The following is a 16768-nucleotide window of genomic DNA, read 5'->3' as shown; positions in this document are numbered from 1 at the left end:
CTTAAACTTCCTCACAGTAATTCATGATCTAGAGTGACTTGTTGCTTTCGTAAAATGGCAAAGTTCAATTAATAAATGATAATATTCACTGTTAGAATAATAATAAAAAATCAAAAAAATAGCATTCACAAAAAAAAAAATTCTTCCGCCACACAATGTAGTGCATTAACAGTGAGCACTGTTGCTAGGTGACATGAGCGCAAATATTTAGTAGGGCATTACCACTCCATGAAAGAAAACCTGTTCATGTGTATTGAGGTTTTTAAGCTAAGTAGAAATAAATAGCTTTGTACTATTTCTGAAGAGCTTCTACCTTAAAAAGGAGAAGTTACAGGAAGTAGAGTTATCTTAACCAGGTGATGTACTTCTGTTCTAATATCACACTGTTTGAATTGAATAAAACTGGCTTTAATACAGTGGTGCATTGATATGGAATTCAGCTGTGGTGAAGTGGTCACGGGGTATTGTGTATTTTACAACGGTTTTGAACACGACTCAGTCAATTAGATTTGAGGACTGGAACTACTCGTTTTATGAGGACTATTTTACCACCGTGCCTCCGTTACACATGTCATCCTCTGTTATGAATACAGTTATAATACATTTACAGCAATCTGTGAACGTGTAATGCATTTCCCCTCTTTGAGTGTGGTTTTAAAAATGCTAGATGCTTAACTAGGGTGACCAGACGTCCTCTTTTACCCGGACATGTCCGGGCGGAATTTCACAAACGTCCGCGATTTTGTTTTTCTAGAGCTTACATAGAACTTCGAGAAGTTTCGTTCACAAACTAGTCCCGCCCTCCCCTACTCCGATTGGTTCGCTTGAGTGAGAAGGGGGCGTGGTGAAGTAGCCTGAAATCTTCTGATTGGACGGTCTGACTGTAGAGCTACCGTTATTGGTCGATAACCTTCTCTGTAAACATTTAATTGGTCAGTCTGCACGTCAGTAGTCGTCCACCACCCTCCATGTGATTTTGTTCACATCCCATCATTTATTTAGGCAGAATTTTGAGAAGATCAGTGGCATTCCCCTTTAATATATTCAAATGAATTAGGGATAGATGGTGGAAAGAGAAGAGTTTAAACTTCACAGCAACGAGGAGAGGAAATTAAAGCCTAGTGAATGTTTGGGTGTGAGTGTGGGGGGGGAGAGGCAGTGTGTAAGAATGTGTTGAGTTGGTTATTAAATTGTGAAAAGATTGCTGTGAGTACACAGAGGTTGCTGATATTGGTATCTTCTCATTGTGCCCCAGCAGTGCGGGGACTTGAGGGCACATTTACAGCTCCCAAGAGCGTGTTAAACAAAGGGCACCGGCTTGTGCGGCCGTGCTAAACAAGCATTGGATTTCTCCTCCTTTTGTGTGGTTCAGAGTTCGTTTGGAGCTGTCGGTGAACCTGCTGACTCAGTCACTCTGACCCTTGTTTTCCAGTGCGCTTTGGAAAGCCTCGAGAGGAGAAGGGATGCAATTATAACTCCCCTGCACCATTTCTCTCAAGCACTGAACGTGTTTTGAAGAGCAAAGCAGAGACATTTCCATTACCTCAAAGGAAAGGTCAGGGGTGCATCCCATTGAAAAGAACAGGACCTCTTGGTTAAAGGCCAGCACACTTATTTTGCCCAGTGTTACTCTGTGTGTGTGATTTCTGGAGGAAGAAACAAGTTAATGCTTACAGGGTTTTTAAACACTGTCATACACTGTTAAGAATCTGAAATACAGAAATCTAGTTACATGGGAAAAATACAATAAACTACAGTTTAAAAGATTGACGATCCCGTGGAACTGCGTTTCTCTTGTGTGTTTACGTTCAGAAGCTCCACATGTTTAAGGTGGAACATTATGTTTGAGGAAAGAATAACTGTTGTTTGTACGTGGCTCTAGTTTACCTTGTCTATAAGTTTAGAATTACCACTGAAACTCTTTTGTGACTCGTGTTGTTTAGTTTTGTAGCACAGCACAACAGTCTGTGTTTACTTTCATGCACTTAGCGCTCTCGTGAATTTGGCATCAGATCAACTTTAAGTAATTTAAAAAAGCAAAAATATCTCCATATTACCCACCTATGGAGCAGGAATAATCCTGCTCCATCCAGAAATCCAAGAATAAAGGTGAAATGTCCTTTTTCCCCCATGCTTTTCAACGTTTGGAGGTCTCTCTCAGCCGTTTCTCTACCGTTAGCAGCGAAAAAGTACGCCTAGCATATCAGACCTAATCCCTTTGTTTTTGTTAATCGTTTACTGACACTGAGGCTTTGTAAACACATTAGACAGGTATCCAGCATGCAAACAGAGTGGAGAGCCAGCAAATGATGAGGAAACATCCTCTGAATTTTATTAAGAGTGTTTCTTTGATTAACGTAACATATGTTTAATTTAATTCTCAGATTAGCAATTGATGATTTATTAAATGGAAGCTATCAGGCCTTAATTACCAAGGTGTGGCAAGCTTAAATGATCTCATTCCCATACATTACAAAGTCATGGCCACTAACTGAAGGAGCAATCATTTATTTTTCCCACCAGAAAAGTACATACATACATACATTATCTGTAAGTGCTTATCCAGTTTAGGGTCGCGGTGTGTCCAGAGCCTACCTTGAATCATTGGCCGCAAGGCTGGAATACACCCTGGAGGGGCGCCAGTCCTTCACAGGGCAACACAGACACACATTCACTCACACACTCACACCTACGGACACTTTTGAGTCGCCAATCCACCTAACAACGTGTGTTTTTGGACTGCAGGAGGAAACCCGAGCACCTGGAGGAAACCCACGCGGACACAGGGAGAACACACCAACTCCTCACAGACAGTCACCCTGTGTGCTGTGTGACTGCGACACTACCTGCTGCCCCACCAGAAAAGTAGCAAAATATATTTATAAATATAATTATTTGTTTTATTAAAAACCCATAAGATTAAATATGAAATTGTTAAGTAGCCCCTGTTAGACCCAGTTAATATTTCATAGAGTGGGGCCCCAACATAGGTGTAGTAGTAAATATTTCAGTGCTCCAGGACTGATTTTCTCTTTTAATTATCTTGTTTTTATGCTTTGCTTAAGCATGGACATGATGTTACCTGCTTAATTTCTCTTGTTCCTACACCCTTCTAACACACAGGTGTGAGTTTATTATTATGACTTATTATGATATGACTCATGGCCATGAACTCGGATCCACGTTTCCACGCACAGATTTAATAATGTATTATTTACTGATAAGAATTGTCACCACTGGACAGCTGTGTTTCTATAAAGGAATGATTTATATTTTCTGCAGTATATTTATCCAGCACTTAACCAGACAGAATAGAACCAGAAGAGAGCTTACTCTAAGAATGGATTCAGTGATTCACTCAGTCCTAAAGTAATATCACAGCTTTGCTCAGAAAGAGTTCTTGCATTGAATGTAACAGAGCCCTCTGGGGACATAATTCATAATAAAAATCAAAGTGTGAGGACAGATCCTAATGTGTGGGAATGGGAATGGGATGTTTAAAGTGTGAGGACAAGACAGTTAATGCTTGGAACAAGATATTTTAGGCATGGCAACAAGATATGCAATGCAGGAGACTGAGATACATAACGTGTGGTCCAAGATATTGCATCTATGGGAATTCGATACTCAAGGCATGAGAAGATGTTTTATGTGTGTCAGCTACATAGTAAGATTTGGAGTAAGATAGCTAAAGGGCTGTATTCAGATGCTGTATAAAGAAGCACACATAGGAGTGTGTTTCTGAGAAATGGAGAATGAACTGATTTCTCTTTAACTGAGTCTCAGACTTAATGCTGCTGAAGAGCTGGAGTCATGGCATCAGTCTGAGACAGAGACACAGTGAAAGTGTACGACTTCAGACTCAGACAGTACACAGACCAAGTGTGGACAAGCTGTACCCAGTAAACAAGGAACGTCCCTGGACGTTCAAAATAGGTCTAAAAGTAGTCTGTCCGTCAAGGACATATTTTAAACGCCAATGGACGTCCAAAATCCATCTTAATAAGTTAGTTAAGTGGTGACCAATCGATAACGTCAGTGGACGTCCAAAACGCGTTTTATACAAGTAATTTATTTCGGGACCAATTAATAACGTCAATGGACGTCCGAAATACGTCTAATAGTCGTCTTTTCAATGTCTGTGTTTGGACGTCTTTTCAACTTTCATTTTCAACCTTAAGAGAACGTTGATTAGACGGCAGTCATTGCGTTATTTCAACGTTGAATCAACGGCTAATTGTTTACTGGGTAGCAACAAGCAAATCAGGCCCTTCACACACAAGATGAATGATCTTGTCCCATTGTCTGTCAATGTAGCTGCAATGCTAATATCTTATTCTTATTCTCTTGCCTTATCTATCTATCTATCTATCTATGGGGCTGAATATTATTAAAGAATATGTGGCATGTAAATGCATGCACCTTGTGTGTGTATGCTTGTCTATATTATGGAACAGTGTCCCCAGTGACTGCTCCTTAAACTCATTATGAGTGTCTACAGAATCTTGGACAGTTGATATCACTGTATTTAGTTTTTTGCAAAGACACGGGAATGCTTCTCAGGGGGTTGGGTAAGTGTCAGCGTGTTTACAACTGTGATTTTACCTAGTGGGGAGAAACTGTCACTACTATAGCGCCCCCTGTCAGTTGAGGTCAAACAATGCATGCCTTTGTCTTTGTTGATGCTGTGTGTGAATACTGTGTTAAATTCTCCCGTGAATAAACAAGTAAAGACACTTATGTAAAGACATAAATCATAACTTTCTCAGAACTAAAGCAGCACTAATGTCACTGTTCAGATTTCCATTGATCTGCTTCAGAGGCCTTGTGCTCCATTTCACTTTGGAGTCAACGGCTCTAAAAATAGCCCCAGTTGCTCCGTTCTGTTTCCTCTATGTAATGATATGAAGCACCGGGTTCATGACGTCCCTCAGCTGCTTGTGTCTCGTTGCATTTCTCAGAGGAAGAGCACGGTCCCTCCGCACCTCAGTGATTCAACACACAGCCGTAAAACATCACCCAGATTAACACCGGTGAGCTGAGGTGATTGGCTTTAAACCTGCCTCTTTACGCCGGAGTTCGCTCTTCTACGTCACATTCGGAGAGAAGGCGATTTGTCTTAAATTTTTTATTAAATTGTTTAAAACGCTCTTTACGTCCTGATATCGGAATAGCAAATGCTCCGCGTACCTTTCGTTAATTGTTTTTCCATTTCTAATCCTGCAACAAAAAACGGAGAACGACCAATTTCCCTATTTTGAATTATATAAATTTCATTGATTTGAGGCAAATAACCCGTTTTCTACGCCATTGTCAAACAAAATACGAAAAATGAATATAAAAAATATAAATAAAAATAACGAGTTATTTTCATTCCTGCCTGTGGCTAATTATTGGCTGGGCTGCAGATTTTAGTCAGAAACGGAAGTTATTACGCTAATAGCACCATGTATTTTGAAAAGGAGGATGAGCACACTTGATCCATTTCACGATTTAGTATCGTGAAATGGGTCAAATATGTTAAAAAGAGTGTTCAAAATATGCTGAGTTTTCTATGCACATTGGGGACATGGGTGACCGGAGAGGGCGCTCTAAGGCTAAAATAAATAAGTTTGCGAAACTGCAGCAAAACGGTGACGTTTATGTGGCACGTAGCTTTATCTGTTATCTTCCTGTTAGTTAGTATGTTAGTTATGAAGAAATATAATATATATTTATAATAAAATATCAATTTATAGTGAACTAAAATCGAAATATATCCAATTCTAAAATTCCCTGTATTTGTGTATTTTTGTTTTGAGGCGTTGGAAGAAAGAGGGAAAAAACAATAAAATCTACATTCTTTGGTACTGCTGATAACATACAAAATAGGGGAATGGGTCGTTCTCCGTGTTTTGATGCAGGATTAGAAATGGAAAGCCAATAAAATAAAAGGTACACGGACCCTGTCTACACCACCCTTCCCACATTCACACACACACTGCACCTGTATTCGTTAATGTGTGGAGACTAAAGATGGAGGTAGATAATGCCTGCAACCATAGGAAGGTGGAAGAAGCCAGAGGGCAAACCAACACAGTGTAAGATGCAGAAGATGAAACCATTAAAACCATTAAATGAATGAATTCATAAAATTATAAATAGACTAGGTTTAGATTTGACAGTGATAACATATTCAGCAATCATCAGAGATACATGCTTTTAGTTTAATGGGGACCTCCACCATAACACTTACAGGGAGGTTTCTAGGGACTTCAGATAGTTGTTATTTGAACATTTCCCATTTTAAAGTCCCCTCTGTCATCATTTAGACACATCTATAAAAACTCAATAAAAAAAATTGAACGACAGATTGAAGTTATTTCCAAGAAATAAAAATGTGAATGCCATAAAACAGCCTTAAATCTAACCCTACACCTTTATTCAGTCCATCTGGATTAATGAATATGTAATTAGTCCCTGCCTCTGTCTGAGCCCCACTTCACAGGCTGAAGACTTTTATTCTTGAAGTTTACTGGCTGTGTGATTCCACTCATTTCAGACTATTATATTTGGAACAGTGCCATTTCAAAGTGGAAACGCTATGGAGCTGAGTGTTTATTTCATTTATAATAGGTCTTCTAGTGAAAAAACAACAGAATATCAGACATATTAACGAAGTTAAACACTTTATTGTTCTGATTTTTTCTCCACTGTATTGTTATGTAAAAGAAATTCTGACCAGTAGAATTTATGACACTAAATATTCTGAAGACTCACCACATGTTCATCTCAGATAATATTAGATAATTATAAAAAGAACGTTCAGAGGATTCAAGCTTATTTTCACAATATGTTTTAAGTGGGATATGTTCTTTTTTCTTTCTTGCCTCTTTTTCCTTCTCATTTTTCTGCCCCCTTTTTTGCCTTATGTTTACCTCTCTATTCTAACACACTTCCACATATTGCATACATGCAGACACACACACACACACACACACATACACAGAGAAAGAGAGAGAGAGAGAGAGAGTACTTTGGTACTTTGGAATGCTCTATTATATTCCATACTCAACATCAGGAATAATAAGGCATTTATATCAATCTGATGTTGCATTCAGAAACACTGAATTAACTCTCTCTCTCTCTCTCTCTCTCTCTCTCTCTCTCTCTCTCTCTCTCTCTCTCTGTGTGTGTGTGTGTGTGCCTTGAAAGAAAGCTCATGTATCTGAAGAAAATGAGTGTGAATGAGAGTGTCAGGCCTAAGTGCATCCCCCCACACCCCACCCTTTGCCCGGCCAACTGCCAACATCCACCTTACCAATGCCACCCCCCCACACACTCACACGCCCCAATTTGCCTCTTTTTAGAGAGAGGACTACTTTCTCTTATCGGACACAGTGACTCAAGGTTACAGGGATGGTCAGTGCTGCAGAGGTAATTGTCCTCCTCCACTGCATTACAGTGACCATTACTCTGACACCAGAACAGAGTCAAGATACCGTACTGCAGCAGAAATAACTCAAACCTGTGCATATTCTCAGACACTTCCCTTCACTTATTCACTTTTGCATTTAAAGGGACACTGCGCAATATTTAGACCATAAAAGTACTGCTTTAAAATCACTGTGATGCTCCACTGACCTGTAATAGGGAGAATAGGTCCTCTACCTCAGGCTCAGCACTGTAGAAACCGCTCTATGTAACCTTTGGAGGGGGGTAGGAAACAGGAAAACAGGAACTGTTTGTTGTGCTGAACAAATCTACAGGTGTTCCTTTCCTGCTACTGTGAGAACTCACCTCAGCTCTATGGGTCTGAAAGAACGTGGATATGTTGAGAAGCCATTAGTGAGAAAAGGAAATAGACAACAAAGAACATCATTTGCAAATCAAATTAAGAAGATGCTGCTGATGCTCTCAGAACAACACCTCAGCATCACTGAATGTATTTGGGATTCTTCGGAGCAGAAAGGAATCAGAAAACACATTACCAGTATCTGAGAGTGAAGTCTGGAGTTGTGGAATAATATCTCGTCAGATTTTATTAACCATCCTATCAACCCACAGAGACTGACAGGGGCATCAACAGGAACTGAAGCAGCCAATGCATAGACGGCTGGGCCCCTTGGGAGCCTGCACCCAGCTTTATTCAGAAACACAGTGAAGTGCTGTAATTTCACTAAAGTGAACGTTACAAAAAACAACTATAACTTTACATACATTTTATAAAAGTGTGGCTACTTTGTAAAGACCCACCTTCCTGATATGTATGCACCCCACCTCCAGACGACCTTCTTGTACGGCCCCAGGAAGGTCAGAGATATGGGGGTCATAGATATGGAGGTGTAATTTGGAGAAAAATCCCGGTAGCTGAACGGATCCTGAGCCTACACCTTGGAGTCTCTGAGAAACAAGTTTACCTTTGATAACGCTCAGCGGTGACCTCACCTCTTCTGGGAGTCCGAGGATATTGTTTCTTCTAAAGAATGCACTTATCTCAACATGCACTGAGAGAACGTAATTCGCTCTCACCCTTTTTCTCCCTCTCTCCCTTTTTCCCTTTCTCCCTGGATGCTGATTAAACCACTTCATCTCTGTCAGCACTCATCTACTTCCACTCATCCATTCGGAGCGGTCCCGGGCCGGTTATAGGCTCGGCTCTGCCCTGTTTCTCGTCCTTCTCGGGACCACCCGGAACATTCAGGCGCCTGTTCTTTTACTGCAGCGATGCGTCTGAACTCGGCGCTCTTTTTATGAATGTGAAATTGAACTTTTTCTTCAGGGACACAGAAATTGAGTATTGACTGAAGCATTCGGCAGCATCGATTTCCAGAAACTGTCTGCTGCAGCACCACGAAAAAGATCAGTGATAAAGATCAGTCCGTATACTGAACTTATTTTGGTATATAAGGCCATAAAAGTAACACTTCACACAAACCCTGCTACATTGCATTGATATTACCATGTAATAAATATGAAATAATAGACGCTGTCGTGACAGATTATGCCCAGTATTAGAGCGGTGCCAGACAAACCTTTATAGACCATCATATTTGTCAGCGGTCATCAACAGTAATGGTCATACAACACTGCTAACTACTGGACTTAACTGGTCCTGACAGCTCTGGACTGCAGGGGACATTCAATATGACATAGTTATGACATGGTAATAGCGTAGTTATGTCAGTGTAATCTAGCAAAACTCAAAGTGTGGCCTTCATAAAATCCATGGCTGACTATTTTGTGATATACACTTAAAAAATACAAAAACCTACAAAATAATCAGCCATGGATTTTATGAAGGCCACACTTTGAGTTTTGCTAGATTACACTGACATAACTACGCTATTACACAAGTGTCGTTCATGTGAAACACTGGAGAGCGCTCCTTTGTGGAGCAGCTTGTTTCCATGAGTCAGTGAGCCACACTGTGAGTGAGTGAATGAGTGACTAAGTGAGTGAGAGTGTTACTAGCCCAGTTCAGTGTGGTATTTCTAATCTAATAATGGTCCTTAAAAGGTCCCTGACTTGAAGCCTTTAAGAACGCTTTTAAAAATATAGGTGCTATAAACGGTTCTTTGAGGAATGCCATAGAAAACAGTTCTGGTTCCACAGAGAACCATTTGTGTTAATACGTTTAAATGGTGAAGAACCTTAAGTGAGAGAGATAGATTTTAAGCTCATACTCTTTAAACAAACATGATTCTTCATGGAAACAAAAGTGGTTCTTCTAGACATTGCTTAAATAACACTTTGTAGTACCTTTATTTAGAGAGAGTGAAAGAGAGAGATAGAGAGAGTGAGAGAGAGAGACAAAGAAAGAGAGATAGAGTGAGAGAGAGAGAGAGAGCGAGAGGGAGACATAGTGAGAGAGATAGACAGATAGATAGATAGATAGAGAGAGAGATAGAGAGAGACATAGAGAGAGATAGACAGAGAGAGAGAGAGATAGACATAGAGAGACATAGAGATAGATAGATAGATAGATAGATAGATAGATAGATAGATAGACACACACAGAGAGTGAAAGAGAGATAGAGTGAGAGAGAGAATGACAGAGAGAGACAGAGAGATAGACATAGAGAGAGAGAGACAGAGAGAGAGATAGACAGAGAGAGAGAGAGATAGACAGACAGAGAGAGATAGACAGACAGAGAGAGAGACATAAAGAGAGATAAACAGACAGAGAGAGAGAGACAGAGAGAGAGATAGACAGACAGAGAGAGATAGATAGATAGATAGATAGATAGATAGATAGATAGATAGACAGACACACACAGACAGTGAAAGAGAGATAGAGTGAGAGAGAGATAGAGAGAGGGAGATAGACAGAGAGAGAGAGAGAGAGAGACATAAAGAGAGAGAGATAGACAGAGAGAGAGAGAGAGAGACATAAAGACAGAGAGATAGACAGAGAGAGAGAGAGAGACAGAGAGAGAGAGAGAGAGAGATAAAGAGAGATAGACAGAGAGAGAGAGAGAGAGAGAGAGAGAGAGAGAGAGACATAGAGATAGACAGAGAGAGAGAGAAAGAGAGAGACATAGAGATAGACAGAGAGAGAGAGAGAGAGAGAGAGAGAGAGAGACATAGAGATAGACAGAGAGAGAGAGAAAGAGAGAGAGAGAGAGAGAGAGAGAGAGAGAGGAAGAGAGAGAGAGAGACATAAAGAGAGATAGACAGACAGAGAGAGAGAGAAAGAGAGAGAGAGAGACATAAAGAGAGATAGACAGACAGAGAGAGAGAGATAGACAGAGAGAGAGAGAGAGAGACATAAAGAGAGATAGACAGATAGATAGACAGAGAGAGAGAGATAGAGAGAGAGAGAGAGAGAGAGACATAAAGAGAGATAGACAGATAGATAGACAGAGAGAGAGAGATAGAGAGAGAGAGAGAGAGACAGAGAGACAGAGAGAGAGAGAGAGAGAGAGAGAGAGAGGTGAAAACTACTACTACTACTAATAATAATAATAGTAATAATAACAAAAATAATAAACTTCTGTCACCGTGAGGATCATCAGACTCTGTTCAAAAAGCGGTGTATATAAGGACCACAAAACAAACTAATGGACACAGTCTGTCTTCAATGTGAAACCCTTTACAGCTAAATGCTAAAGTATGAATCACATGTTTTGTGAGTCCCACCAGGAATATGCAACTGAGAACATGCTTAAATGTTTATTACTGGTTCATATTTAACTGCATAATAATACAAATAAAATATAAATCATATATATAAATAAATAAATAAATAATCATAAAATGTTAGGTGTGTTGTCTGTAGTGAGTTTGTATCTTTCACAAACTGCAAACTTTCCCTCACTCTCATATATGACACTTACATAGGCATAAGTGTAACTAAGCCTTACAGCATATAACTGTGCCCTCTGGTGGTGGGATAATTAACAGCATGACTAACAGGTGCCTCACACTGCCTTTACCCTGAGTGTCATTCATTAAGGTATATGTCCTATATTTGACAAAGAAATACAAAATATCAGGAATCATTTCCATATCGTGACCTGACTGGTGAAGACTGAAGAGTTTCTCCTTGGCTTTCTCACTAAGGCTGAAGTTTTGGAAAGAACGTTCATTTCACTGTGGGAATATTTTAGACTGTAAACTTTAAACTGTACAAACATATATACAGTTTTTGAGTGCTTTTGTATTTCCACTTGGGTCTCTACTGCTCCTATAAACACTACAAGTTTGAAAATAACCCATCCATCCGTTTTCTATGAGTCAGTTGAAAGCTTCTGGTGTCAGGAATCATATGCTTCTTCGAGCTGTTTGGATGGCTCCCTCATTGTGACATCACAATAAGAAAATTTGCATAGAACCACCCTGGCACCACTCCTCACCTGCATATACATGGGATGGGCAGGGCATGCCCAGCAACAGCTTATTTGCATAAAAGTGACAGAGCCCTTAAAAGGCTTATTCTGAAAGGGACTGAAACTGGCAAGAATTGAGCTGGTGAGATCTCTTTATGTGAGAGTGATTTTGTGCAAAAAAAAAAGGACAGTCACAAAACTCATAGGAATCTGAAGGTTCTGGGTTTAAGTCCCATTCCGGGTGATTGTCTGTGAGGAGTTTGGGCGCTCCGGTTTCCTCCCACGGTCCAAAAACATATGGTGGTAGGTGGATTGGCGACTCAAAAGAATCTATAGGTGTGAATGTGGGTGTGTCTGTGTTGCCCTGTAAACTTGTTGCCCTGTGAACACTCCAGGGTGTGTTCCCGCCTTGTACGCAATGATTCCGGGAAGACTCCGGACCCACCACGACCCTGAACTGGATAAGCACTTACAGATAATGAATGAATGAATGAATGAGTTACCATAAAATAACAAAAGAGCAGGACAATGTTTGAATTTCATTTGTAGAAGCACACACCTAATATTTTTGCCCGGGTTTGTTACATTCCTGAGATGGTGGGACTAAACTGAAACATTACTTAGAACTTCAGCATCAACGAGTGGAGCTTAACGTGTATTTAGCTTAAGATCAGGCTATAATTCACTGATATTACTAATCTGCCCAGAGGCACAGGCCCCAGCGATGTCTGCAGAGCTTCAGCAGGAGCCCACCACCATTTCCCTGGCCGTCTCTTTGAGTTATAAGGAGAGCAAAAGGACAGAAAAGTTGCAGGGACCTCCGGTTTCTAATATCCGGGGATAGTAACATTTCCTAAGACCCCAAACCATGTGTAGGCCGATAGAGCTGGAGCACAGTATATTTTTTGCCATATCCTGTGCCCACATGCTTTTCATCTTTCCTATCGAGACCACTGAGGATGACAAATGGACGCTGATAAATGGAGCCAGCAGCTAATGCCTGTTTCAGGGAATGGTTAGGATTCTTTGGAGTCCCAGAGTGCCAGCGCGCTGCAATGTGGACACCGTAACCTTTCCAGCAGTCGATATATAACATGTCTGTATAAAGCCTTGCCACTGAGAGACATTGATTTCCCAGGAACTCTCTCGGCGGTGTGGTTTTATCCTCTTAATTCACACACTGGGACTCAATATAAAAAATCAAATCAAACTGGAAATAAAGGACTTGTGTGGGCTCTGCTCTAGTTAGACAAAGTTTAGGAAGAGAGCTGTAACATGAAAGAAAACCCCATGCTGTTCATCCAGGGTAATCTGTATTGTCTTAGAATCTATCAATCTTGCTTTTGGATTTGCTAACATTTGAGTCTCCTCTGTCCAGAGTGTCTGAGAGAGAGAGAGAGAGAGAGAGAGAGAGAGAGAGAGAGAGAGAGAGAGAATATATCATTCCTTCATTTATTCATTCATTATCTGTAACTGCTTATCTAGTTCAGGGTTGCGGTGGGTCCGGAGCCTACCCAGAATCACTGGGCGCAAGGCAGGAACACAACCTGGAGAGGGCGCCAGTCCTTCACAGGGCAACACACACACATAGACACTTTTGAGTCGCCAATCCACCTACCAACGTGTGTTTTTGGACTGTGGGAGGAAACCGGAGCACCCGGAGGAAACCCACGCGGACACTGGGAGAACACATCAAACTCCTCACAGACAATCACCCGGAGGAAACTCACGCGGACACTGGGAGAACACATCAAACTCCTCAAAGACAGTCACCCGGAGGAAACCCACGCGGACACTGGGAGAACACACCACACTCCTCACAGACAGTCACCCGGAGGAAACCCACGCGGACACTGGGAGAACACATCAAACTCCTCACAGACAGTCATCCGGAGGAAACCCACGCGGACACTGGGAGAACACATCAAACTCCTCACAGACAGTCACCCGGAGCGGGATTCAAACCCCAATAAAAGTTAAGTATGGTGGTGGCACGGGCTTCACGGTCCTGTTGGAACAGGTTTTTTTTAAGCGTTTTCAACATAGACATCAGTAGACAGAGATGTCACTTGAGATTTGTTAATGGGGTGCTAAGGGGAGTTGGAAGCTTGCAGCAGAGGGAAAATTAGACAAACTGTTATTAGCTATTAATGCTAGTATTACACTCATGTCACGTATGAAGGAAATGTGTCAGAAGGGCTAAAGAAATTTAGACTGAGTTTATCCCACTAAAACAGGCCTAAAGACGCCACTGATTTTCAATGACAATAAAAATAAATGATTAAAAGAAAACAGCTTCATGCTGAAGAACACTGTTCAATTTCAAATACAAAGCAGTGCAGTAACCAACAGACAATGAAATGATATGAAAAGTGATTCATTCAATGTGTCCTCCTCCATAAACATGGTCACACTTTATTCTATACACAGATTCAAATCAACGCGACTGTGATGAACAGATGATGGACGGTACCCTTGGGCAGTTTCTACTACTGAAAAAATTGACTGAGTAATGGAGGACATTATCTTTTCCATTCCCACGAGGAAGGCTACTACAGAACACATTTTCCAAACACACATCATAACATCTTATAGAAAAAAGGATGCAATACATAATATTATAATGTTAGATATTCTTCATTACAGTTGGTGGATGATGTCAATGGAGATTCTACATTGGTGACTCAGTGGTCACACCGACCGATCACTCATGTTGTGTCCAGGAGCCATTTGGAATTGATCTAAAGCTCTGGGGAGCTGACGTGCGTTGCATGAACTGTATAACCATGGTGGATAATGTCAGAATGGCACCTGGAGCACAGGAATGTGGATTTAAATGATGGAAATTTAAATTAGGGCTGTCACGGTGGTTTCATTTAAAAATTAACTCGAATTTATGTTTTCAAAGGGCTGCTTTAGTGATGAGCTCCCGACGCGAACAGTACACAGGACGTCTGTGGTTCATAACAAACCTAAAGCCATGTTTGGCAGGCTGAAGGTTCTTCTATAAGGGGAAGGGATTACTCAAATGACTTTAGTGTGTATCCCTGAAAAAAGAGAGAAAACGTGTATTTTAAATAGTTGTATATGAAGTAAAAGTTTTCACTCAACTTTCCTAAATACCACGTCTAATCTAATGTTGAGTTAGGATTTGAATATTTGTCATTTACAACGTTCCAATGTAACCCATCCATGAGAGAGAAAACACACACACACACACAGCTTCAAGCCCCAGTGCCCAGGGAATAGTTGGTACTTAAGGTGCCTTGCTCAGGGGCACCACAGCTGTGGATTGAGTGTTGTTCCTTCACTCCCTCACCCTCAATTTTCCTGCTGATCAAGGGGATCAAACCAGCGACCTTCCAGCCCCAAGCATCTCTAACCATTAGGCCACAGTTGCCTGAAAGAAAGAATGAAAGATCTGTAAAGAAGGCCTATAGAGTTCTGGGGGTGGGGGTGGGGGGGTGTTCTCCCTGCATCCACGTGGGTTTCCTCCAGGTGGTCTAAAAAAAAACACGTTAGTAGATGGATTGTCTACTCAAAAGTGTCCATAGGTGTGAGTGAATGTGTCAGTGTGTGTCACCCTGTGAAAGACTGGCACCCCCACAAGGTGAGTCCACACCTTGCACGCAGTGATTCCGGCTAGGTTCCAGACCCACCATGACCCTGAACCGAATACGCAGATACAGACAATAAATGAATGAACCCACGCGGACACAAGGAGAACACACCAAACTCCTCACCCGGCACGGGACTCGAACCCACAACCTCCAGGTCCCTGGAGCTGTGTGACTGCGACACTACCTGCTGTGGCTTTTGCAGTGAAGAGGGACCAACTACCTTTTCATACTCTTTATTTCAGAAGAAAGATTGAAAGCACATTGTCTATAGGAAGCTTTGTCCTTGTTGCTCCACAAACCTCAGCTCCTTTATCGAGTTCTCATCCTAAAACTAAATGTCCACAAAACACCCCACAACTCACACTAACCAAACTGGCCTTTTTCATCCTGTTTATGAAAGTAAAGGATGTCTGTACGGCATGACTTCCTTTCCAAACACACAGGGACAAAGGACTGAGGAGGAAACGTGTTGTGGCAGCTGTGCTAGAGTGGAACAGAGCAGTGCTTTTACCACAGTAAGTGCCTACCTGACGTCCCCTGTGAAGAACTTGTGGTAGTGGGTGTTACGGGATATCAAAACATGGCTGAAGAGAGTGGGCCAGGCTGCGTTTGTATCGCTTTTTCATATATTATATTATTCCGTTCACAATGCTCTTTGGCTGTGGAGTTGACCACAGGAAGTAGGGTCCCCTTAGGGTCTTGCTTCCTCTCAAGGGTTTTTCCTCTCATTCTGAGGGAGTTTATCCGGCCAGTGCTGCCTCACTGACACTCACTTGGGGGTCTATACCGCCTCTACTCTTCTGGGAAGAAGAGTGTTGCAGTGAGGATTTGTTTGCACTCAGCCATTAAAGCATTAGTGAGCTGGTGGTGGAGGATTCATTCTTGATTACAAATGTAGTTGCAGCTTATGCCAAACTTGGAGTATGGTGCCCAAATCCAGAGTATACAGCTAAGCAATAGTTGTCCCAAGTGTCTGAATCCACTAATTAGAACGAAGAGGATGTATAGTGTACTGTACTGCTGTTATTGTGTTGTACAGATCACTGGCACCAACGTCTAAAAAACCCTATCCTCCTAATGTGTTAAAAAGTCTCACTTGATAAGCTTTCCCTCCCTGACTCTAAACATAGCAGCATAGGACTTTTAATGTGGCAGCAGTCTGAGCGAGCACATATCACCAAATAAAGCACAGACTAAACCGCATCAGACTCTACTGCCCTTGTTAAATATTCATCAAATAAAACCCATTGAAATTTGACAACAATTGCATTCTCCATTTTGCTTCTGTAGTTAAAATAATGGTATTCCCTGATGCATCCTAAAATAGAGGGGGTTTGT

Source organism: Hoplias malabaricus, chromosome 10, assembly GCF_029633855.1.
Source record: "Hoplias malabaricus isolate fHopMal1 chromosome 10, fHopMal1.hap1, whole genome shotgun sequence".
Lineage (NCBI taxonomy): Eukaryota > Metazoa > Chordata > Actinopteri > Characiformes > Erythrinidae > Hoplias > Hoplias malabaricus.
This window is presented reverse-complemented; position numbering follows the sequence as displayed.